General features: G+C 49.5%; 1 long non-coding RNA gene across 1 annotated transcript; it reads right to left on the reverse strand.

The window, feature by feature from the left end:
* Nucleotides 1–3,742: 3,742 nt before the first annotated feature.
* LOC103676405 lies at nucleotides 3,743–9,744 on the reverse strand. The gene is made up of 3 exons (XR_572098.2): nucleotides 9,405–9,744; nucleotides 5,864–6,250; nucleotides 3,743–5,633 (listed from the first exon to the last, which is right to left on the reverse strand). It is a non-coding gene; the product is annotated as an uncharacterized LOC103676405 (long non-coding RNA).
* Nucleotides 9,745–9,750: the final 6 nt, after the last annotated feature.

Genomic DNA, 9,750 nt, shown 5'->3' on the forward strand with positions numbered 1-9,750 from the left:
CTATGTTTTCTTCTAAAGCTTTTAAAGTTTTGGGCCTCCTGGGTGGCTCAGTCCGTTAGGCATCTGACTTCAGCTCAGGTCACGATCTCAGGGTCCTGAGATCGAGCCCCGCATCGAGCTCCCTTCTTAGCAGGGAGTCTACTCCTCCCTCTGCCTCTCCCCTCCTCATTCTCTCGCTCTCTCAAATAGATAAAATCTTTTTTAAAAAGATTTTATTTATTTATTTTACAGAGAGAGAGAACAAGCAGGGGGAGCAGCAGAGGGAGAGGGAGAAGCAGGCTCCCCACTGAGCAGGGAGCCCGATGCGGGGCTCGATCCCAGGACCCTGGGATCATGACCTGAGCCAAAGGCAGATGCTTAACCAACTGAGCCACCCAGGCCCCCTCAAATAAATAAAATCTTAAAAAAAAATAATAAAACTTTTAAAGTTTAGCTTTTCATGTTCCAGGCTTTACACACTTGGGGTGGATTTTAGGATATAGTGAGATACAGAGTTAATTTTGTCATTTCCATCACCAACTGCTCTGGCACAATTCAGCGCCTGCCTTTCCCCAGTGAGCCGCGGCCCGCCCACCTGTCTCCTGGCAGGTGCCTGCCCGTGTGTGAGACTGCTCTGCTCCTGGCTCCTCTGCCTGTTGCTCCATTTGTCTTCCCCGAAGCCAGCACAACGCTGCCTTAATTACCGAAATCCTATGCCAGGTCTTTATAACCTGGCAGGGTAAAAATTCTCCTCTCTTGAACTTTTTCAAAATGGTTATCGCTGACCATTTGCTCTTTCGTATAAATTTCGTATAAGCTTGTCAAGTTCCGAGAAGAACTATGTCAGGATTCTAATTAGAATTCGGTTCAGTTAATAGAGGAATCTGGGGAGATTTGACATCTTTGCAATATTCAGTTTCCCTGCCCATTAACGTGTTATATTTCCTCTTTATATCATTCAATAAAGTTTTATAATTTTCCCCCAGAAAGGTCATGCACATTTTCCCATCAGATTTATTCCTTGATACCTTATTACTTTCAGTGTCATCGTAACGAACACCTTTTAAAATCGCATTTTCTGTTTGTTGCTTCTATGCAGGAAAAATGTCAAATTTTGCATATTGGACTTATATATATTATACTTATATATATGGCCATATGGATGGAAATTCTTATTATAATTTATCTAGAGATTTTACTACTAACAAGTCTAAGACTGTCTCCGTAGATAGCCTTCATTTGTGGAAAATGACAGTTTGACTTCTTCCTTCCCAAGTTTTTTATTAGTTTCTTGGGTTGTCTGGAGCCTTTACCACAGTGTTGAATAGAATCCTGATGTTGGGCATCTTTGTTTTATTTCCGATTTTTAAAAGAGTGCTTCGAGCGTTTCACCGTTAAAGATGATGTAGGCTCTTGGCAGATATTCTTATCCATTAAAGAAGTTTCCCTGTTATTGTTAGTAACAGCAGTTTTGTTCTGTTTTTATCACAAGCGTTTAATTTTATCGAATTCTTCTTTTCTGTGTCTATGGAGATGTGAATGACACTAATCCGTTTTGCTGGTCTTCAACGACTCATGCATTCCTGCATAAACCCAACTTAGCCACTCCGGGGAATGCTGCTGACCGCCCCTCACCAGCCACTGTCCGCTTCTTCTTTTTAGTAACAGAGCTCGAGGACTTGCAGCCTGCCATGCGCTCACTCAGTTCAACCAAATTCTTCAATGTCCCTGCCAGCGAGGTGTGGCTTTGTGATTGAGTATGGGGGGAAAGGGTGCGCGTGGAATTAACGTGGGCAACTTCTGAGCCATCATCTCCTTGAAGGCTTAAACCATTTGTCCTGTCCATCTTTCTTGCCCCTCTCCACACTGGCTAGGAAATAGAAATGTCCGGGGCGCCTGGGTAGCGCAGTCTTTAGGCGTCAGCCTTCGGCTCAGGGCGTGATCCCGGCGTTCCGGAATCGAGCCCCACATCAGGCTTCTCCACTAGGAGCCTGCTTCTTCCTCTCCCACTCCCCCTGCTTGTGTTCCCTCTCTCACTGGCTGTCTCTGTCACATAAATAAAATAAAATCTTTAAAAAAAAAAAAAAAAGAAATGCTGGCATAATCCTGGAGGGGTGGGGGATGGTAGATCAGAACAGCTCACTCTGGACTTGAGACAGAAACACACTGCATCTTCTTTCAGACCCTGTGTTTTGGTGGCTTTTGTTTGTTGTTGTTGTTGTTGTTGTTTGTTTGTTTTTACGATTCTATTTATTCATTTGACAGAGAGAGAGACAGCCAGTGAGAGAGGGAACACAAGCAGGAGGAGTGAGACAGAAAGAAGCAGGCTCCCAGCGGAAGAGCCCGAGGTGGGGCTCAATCCCAGAACTCCAGGATCACGCCCTGAGCCGAAGGCAGACGCTTAACGACTGAGCCACCCAGGCGCCCCTGGTGGCTTTTGTTATCACAGTTTAAACTACACCCTAAGGAATGCTGTCGAGATGATTGTCTTGTGTATACAGTTGACTTCAAACTGCCAGCAGGGGGGCAGGGGCAGGGAGGGTCCCATGTTCAACAGTGCCATTGGCCAGTCATGTTCCTTCCTTTCTCATATTGTCTTTTGGGGAGAAGGGAAGGAGTAATCAAGGTTGTGTTAGTTTCACTAGATGAGTTGGTGACATTATCTCTTTTTCTTTTTTTTTAAACATTTATTTATTGAGTTGTGGGGGGCAGAGGGAAATCCTCAAGCTGACTCTCTGCAGAGGAAGGAGCCCCAGGCAGGGCTGGATCCCAGGACCCCAAGATCATGACCTGAGCTGAAATCAAGAATCAGCCGCTTAACCCACTGAGCCACCCAGGGGCCCCTGACATTATCTCTTTTTCTAATTTTAGAGATGTTTGGATAATATGAAATTATCTCTACCTTGAATATTTTATAACATTAATAAAGCCATCTGGGCCTGGTTTTAGAGTTATGTGAGAGAAGAAAGTAGTAGCTCTTAAATTAATAATTCAATTTCCTTAGTGGATACAGGACTATTTGGAGTTTCTATTACTTCACGGGGATCCATCTTTTATACATTTTTCTAGAAATAGTTTATATAGCTTTCTATTCTGTTTGGGTTCTCAAATTGATTGATAGAAAGCGATTCATAGTATTATCTTATAAAATTTAGTGTCTCCTTTTTAATTTCTCTTATATCCCTTCTTTTCATCCTGTATTGATTATTTTTGTTTCCAACCCTTTTCTGAATTGCTCCCCAGATTTGTTAGTTTTACTAAGCTTTTCAAAGAACCAACTTTTGGCCTTTTTAATCCTTTCTATTATACAATTTTTTCCCACTTAACTAATTTCTGTTCTTACCTTTATTTTTTCCTTTGGGTTTATTGCATTGTTCTTATTTTACTTTTCTTTTTTCTTTTTTTTTTTTTTAAAGATTTTTTTATTTATTTATTCGACAGAGAAGAGACAGCCAGCGAGAGAGGGAACACAAGCAGGGGGAGTGGGAGAGGAAGAAGCAGGCTCATAGCGGAGGAGCCTGATGCGGGGCTCGATCCCATAACGCCGGGATCACGCCCTGAGCCGAAGGCAGATGCTTAACCGCTGTGCCACCCAGGCACCCCCTTATTTTACTTTTCAATTTTGAATGCTTCCTTCATGATTTTGCAGCCTTGTGCTCCTAATAGCAGTTTTTTTAAGGCTACAAATTTTCCTCAAATACTACTTTAGCTGCAACCTACCCTTTTTTTTTAACTTGTGATAAAAGATACATAAAATCTGTCACAACCTACAACCTTGATTTGTAACATTTTATTATGTTTTAGTTCTAAGTATCTTAAGATTTTTATTCTGGTTTTCTTTCTGATCAGTGAGTTATTTGAAAGTGTGTTAATTTTCAAATTCAGGAAAGGAATCATTTTTTTGCTACTGTTTTCGGTATTGTGGCCAGAGAACATTGTGTCACAGGAAAGCTTTTAAATTTGTTGAGACTTGCTTTATGTATGAGCTAATATGAAACTCGTTTTTCCATAGATGTGTAGATATTCAGTGTTCCCTATGCGTCTAATAAACCAAACGTGTTAACTACAGTACTCAAATCTTTTGTATCATTACAAATTGTTCTCATTTGTCTTGCTCGATCCATCAGCTACTAGAAAGGTATGTCCACTCTTCCTCCATGATGGTGACTTTGTCAATTCTCCTTGTAATTCTTTCACTTTTTATTTTTGCTTTATAAACCTTTAGGCTATATCATCACACGCATACAACTTTAGAATTATTTTATCTTACTAAAAATGTGTAACCTTTTATTAAAATAGCAGCCAGCATTTTTAAAGACTTTATTATATTTGTTATATTATATTTTAAGCCAGCACTCAAAAATTATCATAAAAATAAGAGCTTTAAAAAATATATAAGTAAACCCCTGGGAGGAGAGGGATGCCCTTGGCATCTCTGGAGGGCCCCCCAGAGGCATGCTGGGAACCCATTTGGGTGGAGGTCCACTCTGCTTTGGATCAGCTGCGTGTTCAGTGTCACAACCAAGACAGGTGGCCGAAGATAGGTGGCCAGTTCTAGCAGCCCCCAGTGGCTGGAGTCTGGTTCCCAGCCTGGCAGGGTCCTCCCACAGTGACTGGGCTCTGGGGTCAAATTACCAGATGGTGGATTCAGACAGAGCCTCCTTCCCCCCACTGCCGCCCCCAACCCAACTTTCTGGGCCACCTGGCAGTTCTAGTTATCTCCCTCCTTCCTGGTAGAGGGACCATATTTGGGCCCAAGGGCTCCATGGGGGCCAATTTCGGATTCAAGGAGGGGATTTTCTCCTAGGAGATCCCCATGAAGCCCTAGGTGGGAGTGCAGACCCCTCTCTTCATTGGGGGCTTCCCTTCTGCCCCAGACACGCCCAGAGACCCAGCACAGCCAGGCTCCCATTGTCCCCTGCCCGGGACCTCAGGAAGCACCCCCAGGCCACCGTCCTCCAGTTGATGGGTGGACAGAGCAGCTCCTTCTGGTTCCCGTGCAGGCACACCCTGCTGCTCTATTCCATATACCTGCTCCTAGGACGCTGTCTTGGCCTTTCCCTTCACACCCTGGGGACCATCCCAGCCACTCCAAGGCCCCCATCGCCATCCCAGAGACCTGCTGAGGATGCCCTCACCCGACCCCAGACACCCACCAGTCCCTCCAACTCAAAACCCCCCACCCCATCCCCAGTACAACATAACCATCTCATTCCCCTAACCTGGGACCTAGACAGCAAACTTTTTTTTTAAGCTTTTGGTTATATTTTAATATTTTCACATTACCTTTGAATGAGTAATACATTCACCTGGTCTCATGCAAAAGACCTTATTAGGATAAGTCAGCCTTCTGACCCACCACCCAGCCACCCAGTCCTTCTTTCTAGGAGGCCACCTCTATTGCCAGTTTCTTGTGTGTCCTTCTAGGGATCTTCCAGCTGGGGCCGGGGGGGGGGGGGGCAGGGGGAAGCATTCTTCACTTCCTTTCTCTGACCCCAAAAAGGAGCCCACGACGCCCGGTGTCCTGCACTTTGCTGGTTTTCATTTACTGTTTACCTTGAAGTTTGTTCCGTATTCGTTCAGAAAGAGCTTCCTTCTTCATTTTCGCAGCTGAATTCCATTGTTAGGCGTGCCAGAACTATTCTGATTAGTTCCTACGAAAGGGCAGGTAGGTTAACCCCCACCTTGGGCTTGTCCCGCGGCGCTGCCCACATACAACAGTGCGCCTGTGCAGTTCTGCCAGGGGCGAGCATCTGAAGGCCCCGCCCTTTGGGAAGGCTGCCAGGTGACACGGGTGTCCCTTGAGCCACATACCCTCCAGGGGGGCTGTACCCATTCACCCTCCCACCAGCAGTGCATGAAAGCTCATCTCCCACGTTCTCACCAGCAGCCTTTCAGGGGACTTTCTTATTTCTGATGCTCCTGGAGGCAAACAGTGATAGCAGGATCGAGTGTTGATTTGCATTTCTTTTAGTATGGGCGAGCATTTTCCAGGGGATTAAAAGCCATTTGTATTTCCCTTTTCTGTGAATTGTGTTTTCATACCCTTTGCCCATTTTCTTATTTGGCGTCCGGGCTTTTCACTGATTTCCATACTAGGGAAATTAGCTCTTTGTCCATCTCTCGAGTCGCGTTCTCCCCGTTCCTCCACTGGCTTCACTAATGGCGGTTTGACCATGAAGACTTTTGCGTATTGATATTGTCCAGTTCATTAGTCTTTTCCTTTACGGCTTCTAGATTCTTTGTGATTCTTAGAAAGGCCTCTCCGACTCTGAAATCACATTTTAAAAACCTTCTACGGTTTCTGCTTGCAGTGTTAAGGTTTAACTTTCTACATTTGGGGGGCACCTGGGTGGCTCAGTCGTTAAGCGTCTGCCTTCGGCTCAGGGCGTGATCCCGGGGTTCTGGGATCGAGCCCCACATCGGGCTCCTCCGCTGGGAGCCTGCTTCTTCCTCTCCCACTCCCCCTGCTGTGTTCCCTCTCTCGCTGGCTGTCTCTATCTCTGTCGAATAAATAAAATCTTAAAAACAAAACAAACTTCCTACATTTGGCTATTTGTTACATCACAGAGCAGACGCTGCTTTGTTTTTTTCCAGGTGGCTTCCCATCAGCCAGCGCCCTGCACGCTAGCACTGGATTCTCTCCCGGCGGACAGAAAAGCCGCCGTTGGCTCCTACACGTTCGCTCGTGCGTTTCAATGTTCCCGGAAGGGTCCGTGTTCCCTTCGCTCAGTCCCAGCATCAAGCCCCTTCAGGGCCCCGTGGTTCCTCCCTCCTATTCTTTCTCCAGTTGGGCTTCCACTTCCCACCCCACAGCTTTAGTTCCGAATGCAGATAGGTGAGGGTCGGTGCTGAGGGCTGCTGGGGGGGGCCAGGAGCTTCCCCAACTGTGAATGAGATCCTGTTCCCCTTGGTGAGGCTCACTGTCACTCAGGGAGGGAGGGTCCCCGCGCTTGTCCCCACCCCTACACTTTTGTCCCTCTAGCATACCCAGGCCAGACCCCTGGAAGGTTCAGAGCCACACTCAGTCTGGCCTTGCACCTGCCATTCCCTCCCCCTTCAAATCCCTGCAGCCCCTTTCTGCCAGACCAGATCTTATCTCTCCTCCAAGACGCGGCATTGGGTGTTCCGCCTGCCCCCCCCCCCACATCCTCTGCTTACCTCCACACTCCTTAGCCTTCTCGTGGAAGGTTAGGAGCAGAGACCCCAACCCCAGCCTGCCTGGCAGCCTTCAGGCACGCACACAAAGGCACAGAATTAGCCAAGGTATGGACACACCTTTGCTCTAGACAGATCGAGGCAAGGAGTCTTGGGGCCACTTCTTCACTCCATGCAAAGCAGCCTCCCCATCTTGTCCAATGGGCGGGTCTTGGATTTTGACTCTCAAAGTCCCCTTCCTCCTCCATGCACCCCCAGGCCATTTAACCCCTTTTTTCCCCAGCCTTTCTGCCTGCTACATTGTTGGGTGGGCCAGGGGACTCTGATGCTGAGTGGGGAGGGGAAGACACTTTCAATCCCAGCAGGATGGCCTCCTGCTGACAAGTCCCCTGGGCCGTGTTAGGTTGGCATACAACCATGGATCATGCTAGTCCTCGGCACTAGGCCCTGAGGACATGGCCGTGGGCAAATCCAAGTCCCTGCCCCAGGGAGTTCACATGCTGCTAGGGACACAGACAATACACAAGTTAATACAGATAATGAGAATACAGGTGGTGAAAAGAGCCACGAAAAGCTAACAAGGGAGGCAGAAGAGAAGAGAAAGAGAAGGGAAGAAGTCAAAATGATTAGAAGCCAGACTGAGCTCTGCAAAGATGGGAGAAGGGTACTGCAGGCAGAACGACCCGCTGAGGGCAAAGGTGGGAAGGAGCTCAGACTATTTTCAGGGGCAGCAAGGAGGCGGGTGGGGCTCAGAGAAGTGTAGGCAGAGCTGCGGGAGGGCCTGGAGGCACCAGTGACCGCTTTGCCTTCCTTCCGTGAGCAGGGAAGCCCAATCCGCATCGCAGAGGCGCCCCCTGGTGGCCGCATGAGGAATAGCCCCTAGTGGGACAAGGGCAGAGGCTGGGAGAGCCTGCCCTCACTGAGGTATCCAGAGAGGGACAGAGGCCGGGGTCAGGGAGGTGATGGTGGAGGATAAGAGAAGTGGCCGGACCTGGGATATATTCTGTGGGGTCTACAGGATTTTCTGATGCAGTCAAGGATGGCACCAGTTTCATTCCTAGCGACCCCGAAGATGGACGTGCCCTTTAACCAGAAAGGGGTGACTAGGAGGAGAGGGGGTGCAGGGTCAGCAATCAAGGCCTCCTTTCTGGATATTTCGGTTGAGAAGCCTATCAGACAAAGGCATATTGGGTGTGTTGCGTGATGAGTCTGGAGCAAGGGGAAGGATTCAGGGTAGACACAAGCATGGAGTTGTCCAAAGGTAGAGATACTCAAAGCAGCAGGAGGTCACCCAGGGGAGGAGTCCGGCTCAAGACAGGCAGGACCACCCAAAGGACCACGGGGCTGCCTCCTTCTCCACCTTGAGCTGCGTGACCAGAGGCTTCCTCCCGTTGCCAGCCTCCCCATACCAGAGAGAGGATCTGGGAGAGGGTAGGAGGCAGGAAAATCCCTTCTACCACATATGTCTATCTGGGGCATATCTGTGTCCCTCTCCAGGCTTTCCCCACCCTGCCCTCCGCCCTGCCCCTGCCAGCTGCACTGTCATCTCTTTGGCCACTTGCCCAGGCCCCCTACCCCCGCATCCCCAGCCAGCAGTCCCTTCTTAGATCCCTCATCCCGCACAAGTGACCCAGACCACCCTTAACGTCTTCCTTCTTTGGCCTCCCACCACACACCTGGCTGGTCCCCACCCAGGAGCCTAGACCTCCTGACCCACCCCGTCCACCCCTGTGGACTCCCCTCGAGCCTCAGCAAGACCCCAGGTGCTCAGCCACCCGCTTGCTGAGCCCCGAGTGTTTTCCTTCTCACACACCCCTCCCCTGACCACATTCTGGAACCACCAACTTCTCCTTCAGATGACCTCAGCTTCCACCCCACCAAACCCGTCCTGAGACGGGCCCTTGTCCTCCTCCCCCTTTCTCCGTCCCCGAAGGCACCTGCGTGTTCCCAGCCACCTCCTCCCTGCCCACTCCCTCCTCTGCTACCACCGCTCCCGCTCCCTGCCCAGAGCGGCAGGTAGATGCCCCCTCCCCCCCAAAAAAAATGCGCAGCCGGAACCACAGCGACAAGGGATCCGGAAGAAATGGTGTTCTGAGCTTTGCCGGCTCCACGGCGCAGGGAAGCACAGCAGAGGGGGCAGAGCCGAAGGCAAGGGAGCCGACCCACCAACCGACCCACCGCTTCATCTCAGGCCCCATTCTCCCAGATCTCTGCATCACCCTCCTGGGGGCAATGGACCCCCTTTGAAGTACTTTTGAAAGGCTCACCGTGCATTGCTTTGGGCTCCTCTCCCGACTCTCTCAGTTGCCTCATTCAGCGAGTATTGCCTCATTCAGCGGGATGTCAGGAAGAGGCAGCCCAGGCCTGGAGCCGCAGCCTCTGTGATGCCATCGGGAGCGCAGGCTCATCCTGGTTTTTGGCCCCAACATCCCTAGCGCTTGTCCTGCAGTCTGTCTTCTCTGCAAGATGGTGTCTGCGCCTCCCGGCCTCCTACCCACACGCCAAGTGGCAAGAGAGGGGAGGAGGAGTGGGCCCCAAACGGCATTCTCCTAATGAGAATTTCCTTCTATTCAGGAAGGGACGCCGCCCCCCCCTCCCCGGGACTCCCTCGTT

This window comes from Ursus maritimus, unplaced genomic scaffold, assembly GCF_017311325.1.
Source record: "Ursus maritimus isolate PB19 unplaced genomic scaffold, ASM1731132v1 scaffold_21, whole genome shotgun sequence".
NCBI classification, from domain to species: Eukaryota; Metazoa; Chordata; class Mammalia; order Carnivora; family Ursidae; genus Ursus; species Ursus maritimus.